This window comes from Equus asinus, chromosome 7, assembly GCF_041296235.1.
Source record: "Equus asinus isolate D_3611 breed Donkey chromosome 7, EquAss-T2T_v2, whole genome shotgun sequence".
Taxonomy (NCBI): Eukaryota; Metazoa; Chordata; class Mammalia; order Perissodactyla; family Equidae; genus Equus; species Equus asinus.
In genome coordinates, this window is record NC_091796.1 from 61,017,878 (window position 1) to 61,038,327 (window position 20,450).

A 20,450-nucleotide genomic window follows, 5' to 3' on the forward strand; every position below is an offset into this window, starting at 1 on the left:
GATACACAAAACCAATCTAAATGTTAATTATACACATATTTTATCTTTTAAAATTAACTTGCAATTATGCAATTGGAAAACATAAGAATAAATGCTTGTGAATTCAGCATGAAATATAATGATTGGAGAACATAAACTTCTGAGCAGAACTCCAGGCCTTTTTGGGTTCTGATTTGTATAGAATTCCAAACAATTAAGGTGAAAGTAGTTCTTTCCTATCGCTGACAATGTCTTAGTTATTATTCCTTAGCTTAAGCCCCAGGTACAGAGCTTCAAGCTTAGAAATCTAAATGACATGCAGGGAATATAAGCATTTTGAATGATTTGAAAAAAAGAATATACACAGAGGAAGCTTAAACTTAGTATGAAAATACAAAACTAAACACAGAAAATATTTATTGAGCACTTACTATGTGCCATACACTGTTCTAAAACTTTCACCTTTCATGGGTTTGGGGAGAACTGATCTGAAATGCTCTGCTTTGGTAGACCCATAAATACATTTGATCCATATATTTGAGTTTTCTTTTCCTGAATTGTGGCCATCATATATGAATGTAAAAAGATCTACAATTGGTAAGGGAAATAAGCATGAGAACTTGAGAAATAACAGCTACCATTTACTGAGTGTGCACTTACTACATGCAAGTTGCTTTATATATAGTCTCTATTCCTCAAAACAATCCTGTGGATTAAGTACCATCCTCCCCAATACATGGATGATAAAATTGTGGCTAAGCTTGGTTCAACAACTTGACCAAGGTCAAGGTTTGACTGGGGCACTTGAATTCCTATCTGACAACTAAACATATGCTGCTTCAACTCTACTGCAGTCTCTACCAAAATAAAGAAAATCGGATTGAAAGAAATGAGGACGTTAAAGATACCAAAACTCCACCTAAGACATGACCAAAGAACGTGAACTATAATCAAGATTCCATGTAGTTAATCTTGGGACAAAAGTGGTGAAGAATCCTTCTCCTGTCTCCTAACTCCATAGAAGAGGGGTCCAGGCCACGGTCCCCAGCTCAGCTTCCCCAGGCAGCCCGACCTCTACTGTGTGGCTGCTGGATATTTGTTGGGATTAGTACTTAAGTTCATTTCTTGATTTCCATTTATGCATAAATTGCTTGTTTTCTTCATCATTGAAGACCTAGAGAGAACCTAGAATCATCCTCTTTCCCTGTGACCTCCAACAAATGAAAACGTTTCAAGTGAAATCATGTTTTGTGGGGTTTTTTTTTTTTTTTTTTTTTTTAAGAAACTCACTCTTGGGTTTTCTTTCAGCTGAATTCTTTTCTTGGGGTTGGGAGGTGGCGGTGGGGAAGATTGGCCTTAGGCTAACATCTGTTGCCAATCTCCCTGTTTTTCTCCCCAAAGCCGCAGTACATAGTTGTACATCCTAGTTGTAGTTCACTCTAGTTCTTCTATGTGGGACGCTGCTACAGCATGGCCTGGAGTGGCGCTAGGTCCACACCCAGGATCCAAACTGGCAAACCCCGAGCTGCCTAAGCACAGTGTGAGAACTTAACCACTTGGCCACAGGGCTGGCCCCAATGTTTGAGTTTCATATATGCTAGATAGGATTAATCTGCCAGATACCTGCTCAAACCATAAAACAAGGTTAACAGTGATCATTGCTACTCCATCCTGTAATAACTCTAGGAACCAAGGACAAGTGAGACGAAAACTCCCCCAGGGAATCTTGAGTGGCATTCTCATGGGATGTTCCTTATTATTAATTTTTTATATTTAAATTACTAGTGTTACGGAAAATATCATAAATAAGTTATTTAGAAATAACACTGGGCGTTTTTTCCAGTCTAGTGACTTTTTTTAAGTTAATTTTTATTGAGTTTATGATAGTTTACCATCTTGTGAAATTTCATCTGTACATTATTGTTTGTCAGTCGTGTTGTAGGTGCACCCCTTCACCCTTTGTGCCCATCCCCCACCCCTCTTTCCCCTGGTAGCTGCTAATCCGTTCTCTTTGTCCACATGTTTAAATTCCTCATATGAATGGAGTCATACAGAGATTGTCCTTCTCTATCTGGCTTATTTCACTTAACATAATTCCCTCCAGGTCCATCTGTGTTGTTGAAAGACTGGCCCTGAGCTAACATCTGTGCTCATCTTCCTCTATTTTATACGTGGGATGCCTGCCACAGCATGGCTTGATAAGCAGTGCATAGGTCTGCACCCGGGATCCAAACCAGTGAACCTCAAGCCACTGAAGCGGAGCATGTGAACTTAACCACTGTGCCACCAGGCTGGCCCCCAGTCTAGTGACTTTTTATAATTTAAAGGAAAGGTCTAATTTTATCTAATGTTTCATTAGTTGAGTGTTTACAAAAACGTTTAATAAGCTCCAGATCCCTTATGCATAAACAGATTAACATGCATCTCTTCGCCCCTTTCTTTATTAATCACAAGTTTCCACAAGGACTGTTCCAAAGCATTTTCCTAAGGTTTTCATCAATTGTACTGACTAATAAAATGACTAAATGCTTCAGATATTAGTTTAAACAAGCAATGCAGTTCTCACTTAATTTCACTAGAAAACTACTTTCCACTGCATAAATAAGCCTGCTTCATCTCAGTATTCCTTAGCCAAGAAAATACACACTTGAATTAAGCTCCAGGATTAAAAAACAAGGGTTCTATCTGTCTACTGGTCAAATTTTCCTGAAATGCATGTTCCCTTCCTCTTTCTTATTACCTCTTAGAATCCCATAATGGTAAAATTATATCTCAAACTTTCCTTAAATATGCCAAGTAAAATAGCTAGGCCTAGCACAAAACAACCAACCATCTCTATGACCACGACCCCAGAGACTCTGTTGTCATGAATGGTAATTAACAGCCTAGAGAAAGAGGCTGTATGAGGTCTAAGTCTTAGAGGAAAAGAGCCTTTGCTCACTGGCTTGCATCTTCAAGTTCCCAATTTACAAAAACAAAACTATCTCACAGAAGCCTTCCAAACAGAGTATTTCCTTTGTGGGCCTTTGCCTATAGTACGGTTCTGTTGTGTCTCCTGATATGTCGATACCAACATGGCAAGGTCAATCAAATCAATGGGGGTAGGGATGAAAGCTACTTTGACTCTGATTGCTACATACTTCTCCCATTCATCAACAGCTGAAGAGAGAACTTGAATCAATACACAGGTGACACGGTCCACCTTAGATGAAACGCTGTCATTTTCTCTTGCCAGAGCCCAAAGGCAAGAGTGAGTAAGTTGGGAAAATGGCTAGTAAAACACAGATACATCCAGTCACATAAATTGAGTATCGTGTGCTACCAAGTGCCTGTGATAACGTCCTCCTTTGACAATAGCATTGATAGGCTAAGTCCAATGATAAAGGAAATCCAACAACCTTTTCAACTCATCCTAAGCAAACTGCCATATTTCATTGCTTTTTTCTTTCCTTCTGCCATTATGCAAAACTGAGTTCTGATCTAGCAATGGCTTATAATGGTTACATCTTAAATTAATGTTTCATAGCACCTTTATCTTCAGTGTTTATACCTGAACCGTTTCTGTCAGTGTGCTGCTCGCTGTGAGTGAGGCACTCCACAGAGACCTTTACTCCAGTGAGTACACTGACGATCACTGAGGACTTTGAAGGGCATCACTGTAGGAATGTCTCACACTGTAGGAAAGAAATAGCAACTTCATAACCAGAAGTGTGTAATTTCAGTAGGCTAATTACAACTCATACTCCATTGCTGGGAGCAGAATACAAACACTGCCAAAAAAACTTGGCATACTATTACTCACTTTCTATGTGCTGAAAATAATCTCTCAGGGTTAGATAACAGGGTAATAAATTATATTCACAGGACCACTAGTTGTAGGATATTTGCTTCTCTTTCCTCACAATCCTAAAGATGCAAGTTGATTCCAAGGTCATTTCTCTTGACTCTCGCACCCCTGGCCACACTGGAAGGGGTATCATGAAGCCCAGCTGGCATGAATCATGAGGCCACTTGGTCCAATCTGGGCACACTGACTCATGATAAGAGACTAGAATGGCCTCTTTAAGTAGTGCAATGGCTGTCGCAGCCCAAGCTTAGTCAGGGAGTTCTTACCGATTTCTCTGCTGGCATGAGCAGCATTTTTCATTTTGTTCTCTTTCTGCCAGTTTGAGCCGGGTTTCAAGCAGAGAAGTCTGATAGTTGCAATCTTGACCTGAGGGACCAGCAAGCCTAGTTCTAGCCTCCAGCACTTTAGCATCCTATTTAATCAGTGATCCTGGCTCCTTCTACATTCCGTCCTGTTTTTCTACAAATGAGGGTAGAAACTGACCGTTAGGATCAATTTCCACTGCAGGTTCAATTCACAGCTCATTTCTCTGGAACTCTGCACTTTACCTTCTATTACTACTCCAGTGCTTTTTCAGAAACTCAATTTCAGAACTTGGGAGAGATATTTGGGTGTAATTTTAGGATCCTGTCATTGATAATCAAAAACGCAGATTACAAACCAATGCTCTTGCTAACAGGTTTCTCTTTTCTACCTCTTCATGAACTATCCAGAGGTCTATTAGAATAAAAGGAGTAATAACCAAAATTGCACGGTGGGCCCTCTTTGGCACCTTCAGCTACTGTATTTCTCCCTCACTAGTCACACAAAAGAAGGTGACAAAATAATAAAGTAATAGCTTTACTTACTTTATTCAGTTAAATCAGAGCAAAGACCTGATTAACTAATATTACATTGACCTACCCAGTCATTCAATATTCCTAAGCAGCAAGGATTCAAGGCACGGCACTATTTTCAAGTAACATAGCTATAGTTTTTGAATTAGTCAATGTTTTCCAGAATTTATAAAGTGCCCTTTGTGGTAAAGTTGAAAATTTGAAATATATCAATCTTCAATTTATGCTATCTATAAGTATCTATAAACCTGTGATATAATTGAATAAATTAAAACGTCATAAAAATTATATGAATTTGAATAGTCTCTTTTACCAAAATACACTTCACATTAATAATTTTTACATTTTATCATGATTAGAATCAAGAAATGCTCTTGAAAAATCATCCGTTCTTTTTAAATATATCACATAATCCTATATTAAAGAATAGTGTCTTCTTAAATAATAGACTGAATTTCAAAGATAGTACTAATTTAAGAGATGAGAAACAGTCTTACTGAATAAATGAATGAAAGGGTAGCGATGCCAAGCCTTACATAGAATCAAACATTCTACTCCATTTCTTAGTTTAGGATGCACATGTTCTCCACAATGTGTTTTCCAAGTGCTGGTTTGAACTTAGCCTAAATCATAAAGGTAAGTAACCTATGACTCCATGTTGCTGGGAAATGGACTATCCACATATTGATGATATTGATCAGTTTAATTTTGATCACAGTAGAAAGCTGGAATTCCTACTCATGGTTTATGGGAAAAGGAAAGGATTGTCTTACATGACAAAACTAGGACACAACTAACTGGGAATGCAGATCCTTTCAGGCAAGAGGGAAGGCTGCACACGCACTCTAACCAGGAGCAACCACTGAGAGTCTGGAGGGAGCATTCTCTAGCGGCGTTAGGTGGCCCTGAAAGAGCAGCATGCACAAATGCTTTGCTTAGTTCCTGGTCTGGTTTGTACATTTAAAAAACCAAGTAAAAGAATATATCCTAGGCCTTTCGTCAGTCACCCATGGTGTCTGGTTCCAGGATAATGTCACCAACGCTTTTAGGATAATTTTTTAAAAGAATTTTTAAATGTAAAACTCTTAAGAGTTTGTTGAATGGAGGTTGGAAAAAACAGGCAGTAAACAAATTACTATTGACACCTTCCAAAACAAAGAAATACCAGCTTTGATAAGGTACTGAATGGCAATAGCATTTGTCATACTTTATTCTGCCTGAATTGATGAACTGTACAAAATAAGGCTAGGAGTCCCACAATGGTTGAAAGATGTTATTCTATTAAATATAAAGTATTATTTTTTCTTGGGATTAATTTAAGGTTTAATTTTAAGTAATTTTTTAAGAAAAAATTGTAAGTAATAAAACCTTTAAAACACATTGAAAAGTACAAAATAAAACAATCACCTGTGTACTGACTAATACCAAATGTTAACATTTGTGTTTTGCTTCAGATTGCTTTTTACTAAAGCAATAAAATATTACTGATATAAATCCTTTTCACATTTCTGCAGGCGTCTCAAGATTATTATGTTTCATTCCCAGACATGTTTTTGTACTTTTATTAAATATATCTGGGATGCTTAAAATTTTACATAAATGTTACCATTCTTTGCAACTTGAGGTTTCATTCCACATTAGCCAAGTTGAAACATGTAATCGAGTTTAGTACAGATAGATCACGTAGATCATTTTAACTGGTGTACAGAATTCCGTTAAATAAATAAACCATTGTTTACTTTTCCCTTCCTTATTGGGGAACAGATAGGGTGAGTCTACTCCTTCTCTATCACAGTGCTGTACGATGAGCATCCCTCTCTATATGCCCCCTTGGCCCCAGTTTCCTTTGGGTGAACACAAAAAGTAGGACTGCTGGCTTGTAGAGCTTGCACATATTTAAGTGTACTAGATAAGGTCAAATTGCTCTCCAAAAGGAAAACAATATTCAGATGTTCTTTTCCCCCAAACAGATTCTATTTCAAGGCTAAACAGCTAATGCCGCTTCTTGATGATAAATTTTGAATTATTGGTACCGGTTCCAGTAAACGTAAATAAGCAAAGTCTAATGTGGGACCATTTTATGAACTGCATATTTGACATAATATTTGAAATAAAAATTTATTTTGTACAGCACCATTTCTTTCTTTGACTATAGAAACACTGTTTGACAAGTATTTATGTTAGGAATCTCTCCCAATAACCACTCATCATATCATTATATGTATTTGTATCAGAGCAAAATAAAATAAAACATTCAAACTCATTAAATAGAGGATTAGATAAATTAATAAATTGTCAGATAATAAATTCCTAAAATAATCATTAAGATTTCTGATTACAACAAAATGGCACATAATCTACATAGAAGGGCCCTCCCACTTCAAAACAATCAGATCCAGCATAAGATAATTTTTTACTGCATATGACGTGATGTGTCTCCATTGGCACCTCACACTGTGTCCCTTGTCTAAAAAAAAGTGTAAGCTGACATGATAACTCTGCAATCTAAAGAGCAACATATATCAGCTCTGCAATCTAAAAACCAACCGTTGGTCAGGGGCACCATAGAGAAGCTGAACCTGATGCTCCTAGGTTAAGACAGATACTTGGAAGTGTCTAAAGCATCCATAGTCAGTACTATCTCTTGAATCCCAGCAGACATGAACAAAAATCTATTTCGAATGAAATCATCCCTAATTAGGTCCTTTGTTTTCAAAGATAAAGACCAACCAAATATAAGCTTATTAGCAGAGATCACCAAAAACCTAGGAAACAAGCTACTATGAGTGAAAGTCAGTAGAAATATGAAACAACAGATTTAGATCCCCAAATTTATCACAGGTAGAATATCAAACTTGACTCACACTTTCAAATTGAAAACTGTAATCACAAAAATGAGCATGTCACTCTGAAAAATGACCAAGCCAATTTAAAAACAACCAAATATAACTTTTAGAAATAAAAAAACTGAAATATAACAAAAGCTAAATGGATGGATAAGACAGCAAGATTGAACACAGCTTAGGAGAGGACTGATGAACTAGAAGATAGATCGGAAGCAATTATCTTAGAATGTAGCATAGAGTACTAGAAAGAGGAAAGCAATAGAAAATAAGACAGAGAGATGGAGGACAGAATTTGAGGATCTAACTTATTATTTTTTTTAATTTTATTTTTCCTTTTTCTCCCCAAAGCCCCCCGGTAAATAGTTGTGTATTTTTAGTTGTGGGTCCTTCTAGTTGTGGCATGTGGGATGCTGCCTCAGCATGGCCTGATGAGTGGTGCCATGTCTGCACCCAGGATTCGAACCGGCAAAACCCTGGGCCGCTGAAGTAGAGTGCGCGAACTTAACCACTCAGCCACGGGGCCGGCCCACAGAGGGTCTAACTTATTTTTAATTCAATTCTAGGAGGAGAACAGAGAGGATAGAGGGGAGGTACTACCTGAAGACATAATGTCTGAGAAATTTCCAGAATTGACAAAAGCCACCAACTAAAAGATAAGGAAAGTATAACATACATTAAAAAAAGAACAAATGAAATTAAGTCCACACTTAGACATAGTGTAATTAATTACAGGCACCAAAATCAAGGAGAAGATCTTAAAAGCATGTAGAGAGGAAAGATGTATCACTTACAAAGTGATGGTAATTTGATTGACAGAATATTTCTCAACAACAACCACAGAAGGCAGAAAAGAGGGGAAAATGTATACTAAGTGCTAGGAGAAAATGTGTCAACTTGGAACTGCATAGCTAATAAAATTATCCCTCAACAAATAAAGGTGATATAAAGATGATTTCAAAGAATCAAAACTGACTTGAGTTTACTGCCAATAACCTAAAAGAAAGAATAAACTTCAGGAAGAAAAAAAGATATTTGAAGGAGGATGTGAGATGCTAGGAGAAATGATGAGCAAAGAAATAGCTAAATTTATATTTGAAAATGTCTATTTGAGAGAGTTTAAAAAACGATGTAGAATTAAACCACCAGCAAGATCAATATAAGCAGGGAGGGGAAGCTCCGAGTGGGGATGGTGTACCATCCTACAGCGTCAGGAGAGAGGAGTTTAACATTACAGACTGTGTCAAGTACACACTTTGTTAAAATGCAATGTATAGACTTTGTTAAGTATGCATGGCAAGTTTTCTGGAGTAACCACTATAAAAATGGCACTAGAGTGATAATTTTTGCAATACTAAAGAAGAAGAATGATTTTTAAAAACCTAATACACTCACAGGAAAAAAATAGTCTAATACTATTACTAAAGAAAAAAGCCAAGTCTAATACTAGCATAGTTGGATTTGTTTTGGAAGAAACAAGTCCAAATATATTAATCACAATAAATATAAATGGAATCTTGTCAATTAAAAGATCCAGAGTATTAGACTCAATGTAAAATTAATATCCTGTTTGTAAGGCATAAATCTAAGCCATATGTACACATCAAGTTGAAAGTAAAACAATATAAAAAAGATAATTGGGGCCAGCCCCATGGCCTAGTGGTTAAGTTTGGCATGCTCCACTTTGGTGGCCCAGGTTCAGTTCCCGGGTGCAGACCCACACGACTTGTCAGTGGTCATGCTGTAGCAGTGACCCACATACAAAATAGAGGAAGACTGGCACAGATGTTAGCTCAGGGCAAATCCTCCTCACTTTAAAAAAAAACAGAAAAAATAATTGGCAAATATTAATCAAAAGAAACACAGAGTAGTTGAATTAAGGGTCACAGATAATAATGATAAAATACATTTGATACATAATGATAAAAGTTTCAATTTATCAAGAAGATATAACAATTGTAAATTCTTACGTACCAAATAAGATAGCCCTAAAATATATGAAGCAATTGATGTCTTAATACCAAAAGCAAACAAGGATAATGTGTGTGAGCAATATTTTTTATTCAAGAGCATTAATTAAAAAATTCTAAACAAAATATTCAAATCCAGCCATATATTTATGAAACTGATAACACTGCATGACCATGTTAGATTAAGTAGGAGGGTTTAACATTAAAAATCTATAAATGTAATTCATCACATTTAAAATTAAAAAAGAAAAACATATGACCACTTCAACAGACAGAGAAAGAACATTTGTTAAAATTGCCATTCAATATAAGAAAAACTTCTGGCAAATTAAGAACAGGATGAAGTTTCACAACCTGATCAGCAAACACTGTTCTTAATGGCAACACATTCAGGAACTATGCAAGAATACAAACCATCACTGCCCCTATCGAACATTTTCCTTGAAGTTCTAGCCAATATGGTAGGAAATAAAAGGTATCAGAATTGAAAAGGAAAAAACAGAACTCTCATTATACACAGACACTGTGAATGTCTTAGCACACATGCAGGAACTACAAAGTGTAAGAAACAGCAAAGGTTTAGCAAGGTGGCTGAATATGAGATTAATACTTAGAACTCTGTATTTCTACATATCAACAACAAACTGAAACACTAATTTAAAAAGATACCATTTACAATAGAACCAAAATATATAAGGTACGCAGGAATAAATCTTACAAGAGAACCATAATAAATAAAAATCCCAAATTTATTGTAAGGAATTAGTGAGGATCAAAATAACTGGAGAGCTATAACATGTTCATGAATAGAAAGACTCAATACTATGAAGGTATCAGTTCTCCCCAAGGTAATCTATGGAATCAGTGCCATTTCAATCAAAATCTAATTAGAGTTTTGAGAAATTTGATGTTGATTCTATAATAAATAAAGAACACAGGCCTCCAGTCATAACACTCCTGGAGAATGGAATAGAGAAACTTGTCCTATCAGACAGCAAGAGTTATTTCAAAGCTACAGTAACTAAACAGTGTGGCACTGCTGGAAGAACAGACATGGAGCAGAAAGGAAAGCTAACATATGACACAAGTGGCATTATAATTCTGACTCCTGGGGAAAAAATGGTGCTGTGAAAACTCTATCCATAGTGGAAAAAAAAAGAAAGTGGATTCCTACTCTGTGCCTCACACAAATCAATTCCTTCTAAATTAAAAGCTTAAACATAGGGGCTGGACCAGTGGCTCAGTGGTTAAGTGTGCACATTTTGCTTCGGTGGCCCAGGGTTCACCGGTTCAGATCCTGGGTGCGGACATGGCACCACTTGGCAAGCCATGCTGTGGTAGGCGTCCCACATATAAAGTAGAGGAAGATGGGCACGGATGTTAGCTCAGGGTCAGTCTTCCTCAGCAAAAAGAGGAGGACTGGCAGCAGATGTTAGCTCAGGGCTGATCTTCCTCAAAAAAAAAACAAAAGCTTAAATATAAAAAAATTTAAATTTTTATTAAAATATGTGGGGGATTATCTCAGCGTAAACAAGTATTTCTTAAATAAGAAACAAAAAGCACCAGTATCAATGAAAAGCCTGCTAATTTATACTGCATTAAAATGAAGAACTTATGTTTACAAAGTTGTACCATAAAGAAAATGAAAAGCTAAGACATAAGTTTATTCTTGGTAGGAAAAGGGAAACAACCAAATAGAATAAGGACAAGTAGGCATTTCATAGAAACATAAAAAGGCAAGCCACAGGGCAGGAGATACTGGCAACCATTTAACAAAGGAGAGGTATCTAGAACACATACAGAATGCCCACAAATCACAAGAAAAAGATGACAACTCAAAAGAAAAATGGGTGAAAGCTAAGAAAAGGAATTTCACAGAAGAAGAAAAAAACAGACCATAAACATATGAAGATATGTTCGAAGTTAGTACTAATCTGAGAAATGCAAATTAACTAAGGTCACAGTGAGGTTCCATTTTATAACAACCAGAATAGCAAACATTAAGACGTTTGTTCACACTAACTGCTGGCAAGATGTAGGTCAACAGAAATGAGAGTGTGAACTGGTGTAGCCGCAGCGGAAGACAGCTTGGCATCATCTTGTGAGATAAACATTTGAACACTCAAATCAGCAGTTGTATGCTTAGGTATATGTCTTAGAACAGTCCTTTTAAACTTCTCTGATGATAAGAATAATCTGGAACACTTTTTAAATATCAAGCTTCCTAGGCGTTTTCCCCAGAGAGTCTGATTTGCTGGTCCTGAAAAGAAGCCACAGTACTTGCATCTTATGAAGCAGCCCTAGTGATTCTCACCTCGAGCGAGAGCAGCTCGGGAAACAGCCTAACGCCGCGCTGCTCAAAGCCTAGTTCTCCCCCCAGCAGTAGTGGCTGCACCAGGAAGCTCATTAGAAATGCAGGTGCTCAGGGCCCCCTCTGACCTCCTGAGGCGGAACCTTCCTTTGCACATTCAAGTTTGAGAAACTTCAGACAGAGAGGAGTGCTTTTCAGAGTACAGGCTGGGTCTCTGGGTCTTAGACTCAGACTAGCATTTGTTGTAGAGAATAGAAACTAAAACATTAGAATGCATTTTAGGTTGAAAGGTGAGGACTGTAGTGTGCAATTTCTGTTTCAGGTATATACACACACTCTCCTGCAAATTTACAGGTGCATGTACACTGTGTCACAATGTGCAATATATTTCATACTGCAGCCAAAGAGTGATAAACACATTCCTAGAGATATTACTCCCTGGGGGCACTAGGAGATATGTACAGAAATGTTCTTAGCAGCACTGTTGACAAAAGAATAAGAAAGAAAAATGTGGAAACTACCCAAATATCTACTGACAAGAAAACAGATAAATATTCATACAATGGAAAATTATACTACTGTATAGTGAAAACGAATAAACCAACTATCAACCTTAGAAACATAGAACAGAATGAAAAACTCAAGTCACAGAAGAGTACTATGATACAACTTTATAAAAGTGAAAAACAAGCAAAAGTGAATTAAGAACATAAATATGTGATAAAACTATTTTAACAAAGTAACAGAAGAGCAAAGGAAAACTTTACATGAAAACTCATGATGCGGGTTACCTCTGCCCTGGAGGCAAAGGGATAAAATGGGAAGCACAGTTAGATGCAGAAGTTCTAAGGATGCTTTATTTTCACTCTGATGAGTCAATTATTGTTATGCTGCACAATTTATGTAAGTTACATATATTCTATTGTTTATATGAATATGACATAATAACTTCAAAAAAAAAGAAAAAAGTTTACAGGGAAGACACAAATATCCCAGAAACATTGTTGGCTCTTTGAAATTTCCTTCCTGGAGAACAGCCTATCTTCACTTCTTATGAGAGAAAGACTATGATTTCTACCAGCCACACTTAAGGGAAGCAAGATAACATATCACTGAATATTTAACTGTCCTGGATATACACCCATGGATGGAGACCTCTGACTTGAAAAGCACAGAAAGCCCTCTCCTCACAAGGTGTAACAGGCTTCACACCAGTAATGTTCTCTTCCCTGAAACCCAACGTCTGGATCCTGAAAGCTGAGTCTCAGGCCTGGTGCTCAGCCTGGCTCTGACACTTTGGGTACAGTTACTGCTTCCCCCTTCCCCTGCCCAAACTTCTGAACCTCTTTCTCTTTCATTCTTGGATACTTACAGCAAGATCCAAAAGAGAACTGAGGACTGTCACACCAAGAAGGAGAGAGCACAAGACAGAGAACTGTCTAAAGTCATGGCTAGCCCACATGGCAACTTTGTGAACATCAGAAAGAGGGCCCCTTCCTCAACGCACTTATTGTCATCTGCGGGAAAACTGCCACAATAAAATATACAAATCTATGTGTCTTATGCTATGAATGGGCACCATATGTTTGTGCAATGCATGGCCTGCACAACTGTATGCCGTGGACCTGTTTGAATAAGTGTGTGTGTGTGTATGTAGATGTGTATGCGTTTGTGTGCTGTTCAAAATGTGCAAGTTACATGATCAAAAAGACATGCTTTCTACCAAATATATATATATATATATGCTGCATATACCAAAAGTTCTTAGAGAAGACATTTTTAATGAATAATTTCAAAACTTATGATAAACCAGGTCTGCAGAAGTGGATATGCTGTGAGGTTGATGAGGTATTGTTTTTACAACAAACTAATACCATTTACCAGACTTTAATATTCATTTATGTACATAAAATACTTAAATTGCATTTTTCACAAAGTTACCAATTATACTTACTCCTCCCTAATCTTCTTTCTCCCTCATGCCACTGCCAGAATGCCTTTCATATTCAACAGTTTATCTGAATCAATGGAAGGACTTCTAATTGATGTCCCCTTATCATTGGAACCAAATAAAAAATGCTTCCATTGGTAAGTCACAACTATCAACAGATCACATCATCATCCTTACTTTCTTCACCAGTCAAGCAAATCTGCCTGCTGTGCCCCAAATACAGTTCTCCCTCCAAAATTGGTATCTCTGCTCTCACTAAGCCATAAACATGCGGCAATAGTTATCTTTTTATCTCCCAAAAAGTAGCCTTCAATTCCTTTCAATCTTGGCTCAAAAATCAATCGTTTTTATGACTATTTCTTCCTAGTTAAAATAAAAACTCAGAAACTTTCATTGACCCATGTAGTCAAAATCCTAATGTCCATATGTTGGTTTTGTTTCTATATGTTTTATTTGTGTTCTGTAACCATCAAGTTCATTAAGCACTGATCCCACGTCTAACATGAATGCTTTATCCTTGAAGTTGCCTATATTTGCTAATCAACAGATTTGATAAAAGGATAGTAACATGTAATAAACAACAAGCATCTTGCTCAGTTCCTTTGTTTTCATAAGTCAATTCAGGAAACATCTTCTTTTCTCCAGTATTTACTAATTTTCTACAAAAAGCCTTTCCAAGTTCTTTCTTGTGACCTGCATCTCTGTTTTACTTTCCTGTGTTAAAGACATCGCACTGGCACTATAAACATGGCTTCTACTAACCACAGGAACAGTCTATTTTTGCCTGAGTTCCTCGGTGACATTTCCAAAGTGTAAAGTTCATCACCATAGAAGGAACACTACTGCTACACAGTAGAATTAGAATCTTCAGTTGTTTTGATGCACTGGCATGAACAAATTGCAATGCATCCTATAGATGAACTTTACAAGAAATTCTTGTATGAAATAAAAACGAGTCTGCAGTAAAAGGCTTCCTTGGTATTTATTTCAGACTATATAGAGTAGAAGGAGGCAAAATGATTTTCACAAAATTTTTCAGAACTGTCAAAAATTGGTTTGCATTGCATTTTGACCTTCTCTGACCCTCATAAAGCTGTGAAACACACAAAAAGCCTTGGATGTCTGGATCTGATATTTTACCCAAAGCAAAAGGGTACCCACACCATTCACTCTTTGTTACAGAAGTAATGTAATCAGTGTTGGAAAAAAGCCAATCAAACACAATTTTACTTCTACCTACAGGAACTATTCTCTCTGGTTGATACCAAGCAGATAAATGCTATTTAAAACCTTTTTACCTGTTCGGAGCCTCCTACTTTGGTATTTACAATCTTTATATGATTAAACAGTTTTCTGTTTGAAGTTGTTTATGAGTCTAGGCAAATGGTTTCACAAAACACCACACTTGACTGTGCTCAATTGATTGCTATACTATAATTATTCTTCTGTGTTTTCATCAACAACTTGTTTTAAAAAGAGCTTTCTTCAATTTAAAATCACATATGATTGATAAGTTTGTATTTAATAACCTAAGTTTTCCATCCTTCTAATCTTCTAGGGAAGCTTGGAGAATGAAAGGGTAGAAAACTCAGTTCTGGAAGGACAGCATGTTGCCAGCATCCCACTGAAGACTGTCAATAGCAGGACAGAAAGAAGGATCACCAGAGGAAGAAATGGACCAGTTTCTTTTATTTTAAAAAGGTGAGAGAAAAAACAAAGGTTCTAACTTGAAATTATTTCTGCTCCTCCAAACAAACAACTTAAAAAAAAAATTGTGGGGCCAGCCTGGTGGTGCAGCGGTTAAGTGCACACATTCTGCTTTGGCGGCCCGGTGTTCGTGGGTTCAGATTCTGGGTGGGGACAAGGCACCGCTTGGCAAGCCATGCTGTGGTAGGCGTCCCACGTATAAAGTAGAAGAAGGTGGGCATGGATGTTAGCTCAGGGCCAGTCTCCCTCAGCAAAAAGAGGAGGATTGGCAGTAGTTAGCTCAGGGCTAATCTTCCTCAAAATAAAAAAAAAAAATTTGCTGCTTTTGTAGTGTAGTTTACCTCTCTGCTGAATTATCTCCAGATTTTGCTATCAGATTAGCACCATTTCAGCATCAATTTTACTCTAAAAGTGGTTTTTGTATGGGATTAACATCATTTTCCCACCTTTATGACTCTGCAATGTTACCTTCCTAACCCTTTCAAATATTATGGCTATGGTAATATGAGAAAGCTCAATTTTTTTATTTGAAAAATAGAACGGCAATGTGGATTTTTTTCTCTTTGCTGTTTTCCTGAAAGCCAGAAAATCAATCAATTATTTATTGAAGATGTGCTGATTCATAGTTATTTATTTCAACACTCTCCCAGGCCGGTCATCTGCTCTATATTCCTTTCAGGAGTCGTCTATTACATTTATTTATAAATAACTACCCCAAACTTCTCCTTCAAATGAACTTTTGTCCCCTGATCTCATAGTACTCAACTGGAAAAAGTTCTAGACATTCTCATCTCCACAGTTCACAAAGATGAAGAGGGCTGGGTCACAAAGCCCCCAAGAACCCCGTGCCATTTCGTGCATTCTGACCTCACTCCTCCCACTTCCCCAGCTTCTGACATCAGCTGTCTTGGGTGAGGGCAGCGCCCTCGTCCCACCTGGTGAGGAACCCCTGCATTACAAACATGGTCACATATAATATTAATTTAACACCTGGAGAAAGCAGGTTGTGGGGCAGATATAATACAGCACATTTTTGTTCTTAGGTTGCTTGGTGCTATTTTTTCTTTTTTTAACTTGCTATGTTCTCCAGGTATCACCTTCTTTAGTAAAATAACAAGGGAACTTGTTGTAATAATCACAAGCATAATAAGGATAATAATAATAAGGGTTATTATAACAGTTAATTTTTCACTCAACTTTTGAAAATTAATCACAGTTCACTATACACATTTCTTTCACTTTTAATTCTGCTTATTTGCTACAAAAACTTTTTAAAAAAACCTAACTGAGAAGTATGCTGCCTTGAATATTGCTTAGAAGTGATTGAAAAACTATGGAATATATTGAATAATCTTAATAAGGTAGAACATTCATTTGCCATCTAGTGTTCAGTTTAGTTTAAAATACTCATGATTTTTACCATGTTGAAAATTAATTAGACATTTTCATGAGGATCCACAATAATTCTAATGGGTTACTTATGTAATAAACAGGTTATTGATATAATAAACAGTAAAAAATATCTTAGCTTTTTTTCATCCTTTCTGAAGTTGAATTCTTAGCAAAGAATAAAGTCTTCCAAAATTGAAAACCACCTTTCCTTGGGTTAGTGCTCATTTCCCTGCATTTCTGGGCACTTTTTCATTCACTAATCCCTTGGAGCAAGAGCAAATGATGAGTCAGATGCAGCAGGCACAAACCCAGACAGTGGGAGGCGGCGGTCATGCTTAGCTTTGACATGGAGGTCCAGAATCTGGATTCTGCGGAGAGCAGATCACATCTATGTTTTGAGCGTCGCGACCTGACAAAGTTAATTTGCCACACTGGGGATTCTGAGAGGTGCTAGGTCCTGAAACTAGACCTCCCTGTGGGGTAGAGGAAGATGACAGAATACAATAAATGGAGTCTGTGGCAAAAGATAATAGGTTAAAGGAAGGAAACCACATCACAGAGGACAAACAGACGCACAGACTGGGGGCCTTGGGGAGGGGGTGGTGATCAATAATCATACACCTTCCCCGACTTCCACCCTGAAGATGGGCCCCAGTCTCCCAGCCTCTGTGGGGGAGCCTAACCTGGATGAGTGCCAGTTAGCAAACCCAGGTGGGTGACACGTGGACCAATAGGCCCTTCCTGTTTTGCGTAACTTTTCCCTTCCCTGACTCTACTGAGACCCCGCTCACCCCTCTCTACTCCCTTTAAAATGCCTGGTCACCTCTGAGCAAAGCCAAGCTGAGTTCAGTTCACGCTGTACTCTTTCCCCTCTTGCAACAGTTTTTTTCTCACTAAAATCCGCGCTCCCCACTTTAACTAGAGTCTGGCTTTGTTTGTCTTTGATAGAAAGCAGGAAAGAGAAGGTTGGGGAGGAGGTCCTTTCCTCTCTATGGAAGCATTACCCCCAACCCAGGTAACGTGGAAAAGAACTAAAAAACATCTAACTAAAAAAAACCCCAGAAAATCAACATAGTACAAACAAAGCTTATTTCTAATGTAAACCAGAACAGCAAGCATTTATTATGAAGACATTACCACAGGAACAAATAATAGAGGACAGGAAAGATATTCCAGGTGGAGGGGACCATATCAATGAAGACAAAATGTCACGTGATGGCATGACATCTCTCTTCAGCAGACTAAAACAGTGCTGTCAGGATAACATTAGGAAATTCTGCCAGAGACCAGCAAGGTCTTCAGCACAGAAGGGGACCCAGGGAGAATATTAGGCATATTATTAAGAAAGAGGGTCAGGTACTGCCACAGACAGGTATCTACTTGCTTGACAAGGGGTGTAAGTTGGGATCTACTCTGCTCACTTACCACTGGGGTAACATGAAGTTATAAGGCAGCCAGAAGTCAAGTGACTAGGCGCTGAGCTGCACGCCCCCCTCAAATCTCCCCTGCATGAAGTCCCTGAAGGAGGCAGCACAGGATTAAGCTTGCATATGGGCTCCCCTGCACAGTGGCCCCTGCTATGGCGAGAGGGGCTCTGAGGAGCCTGTGAGGCAGACACGGTGACCATCGGCAGCAGAGGGCTGGACTGGAGAGGAGAAAGCCTGGAGGAAGGGCGCTTGGCTGGAGTTCTCACAGGAGCACAGCACTGGCAATGGCAGACTCAGCCTGTACCAGGAAAACAGCAGGCAACGTGAGAAACCTCTTGGAAACAAACCACAGGGTGTGGTTGATTAGACAGTCAGAGGGGTAGGAGTGGAGGTGGAGGGTGGGGCAAAGGACAGGGAAAAGACAAATTAAAAAAAAGACTCAAACTATAGGCAGTCTTGCCAAGACGAGGAAAAACGGGACAAGAGGCTGGGTGGAGATGGATCCAACTGTTTGCTGCTGGTGCCACATCCATAAAAGACACCCCAAGTGGCACTTAAAGTGAATCTGAAACTCAGGGTCAGGACGGAGAATTTGGAGGTTATGGGACTGTGCAAGCCACTGACATAGATGGTGGTTCCAAGGAAAAGCATTTAAAAATAAGAGAGGAATATTGGAAACGGCTACATTAGTTGAACTTCATTTTATGTTGATTTTATGTTTTTTCCTTTTAAGATTCTTCAAGGCATCTGCTCTCCCCTATGAAACTGACAGTAATAAGATATTAAGAGTTCTAATTTTTAAACCATTCATTCTTTGATATATGCCATTTTCAATACACTATTTTACAATAGGTTTTACTTGAATTTTAAAAGAACGTAAGTTTTTAGTCAAGTAAAGAATTTTCATCTCTGAACTACAGCCAATTGGTATTTGGATTTTTATATTTGGTACATACTTAATAGTTACACATTTTAGAGAATGCCTCATTTAAATTCTAATGTATTTTAATAAGGAATGAAAGAAAATATCACCCAGCATTTTTTTTTTTAAATTACCCCTAGTGCTTGATTACTCCTCCACAATCAAAATCACGTCTTAAATATGAATGATACAAAACAAGACTCCAGCCTGAATGTCTAACAGAGAGATTTTAGCTGCTTGTTTAAAATGACATACCTAGCTATTCAGTAATCACTTCGTAATAACCCCTTTCATTTCCAAATCTACTTAGCCATCAGGCAGCAGTGAGGAAAAAGCTGGCAGCAGTTTTTACAACTGCACATTAGTTTTACATTTCATGACAAGCTAATTCTAGAGAGTTCTAAAGAGAGACAAGCGTGGGTCCTTGTGACTTTCCTTTGCATGAAGGAAGCATGTGTCTAGCTGCTAAATGAAAGATAAAAGACTACAGGCATATACTTTTCACTTCACCCTAAGTCAGTGACAATTGCCCCAGTTTCACCCCAGTGCCATAGTATGTATCCAAGTCAACAAAAAGTAAGTAGGCTGACAATTGCTCCTCAACGCCAGTCAAAGAATTCAGAATCCTAGTCACAACTGGACTTAATCACGGTGTGAGGCTCAGGTCTTCATAAGAGGCCCTGGGTCTAAATGCCACATCATCCTAATGCAGAACTTCAGCTTACACATTTTATAAGGCAAGAAAATCTAACCATACTGTATTAGAAATGACCAGGACGCTTGGCCATTTTAAACTTGGTCCTACAAAAAGCATTTCAATGCAGACTAACTCAAGGTCCTGCCTTTTAATGATGCTTCTAATTAAATTCAAAACCCCACTGAGTGTCAAAGGTGAGTCTCTATAGCACTAAACATCTGAAAGAGTAAACTGGTTTCAAAGTATTAGTTAAACCAACCCATGATCCACACCTGAGCAGTACTTTAAGCTCTTGGTTTAAGCTTTTAAGGTTGCCATGAAAATCGTCTGGTAAGATGATAAACCATGGCATAAATCTCAGATTTTTAGCAGCTCCATCCTTGCCAGGAAAGCAGAAGCACAGATGTTGTTTATAATGTTGTACAAAAATAAATGGGATACGCTATTTCATACATCAGTCTGAAGAAGATGTAGCAGGACGTTCTTGCTATCACTGCAGTCTATTGCTGCTGACAAACTCCATTAATTCAAAGTCATTATCCCCAACAATGTTAGCTAAATCGAGAAT

At 37.9% G+C, this 20,450-nt stretch overlaps 1 protein-coding gene across 8 annotated transcripts in view; it reads right to left on the reverse strand.

The window, feature by feature from the left end:
- PTPRM (protein tyrosine phosphatase receptor type M) overlaps positions 1-20,450 on the reverse strand; it is a 779,977-nt gene that overhangs the window by 295,333 nt on the left and 464,194 nt on the right. The window lies entirely within an intron of this gene.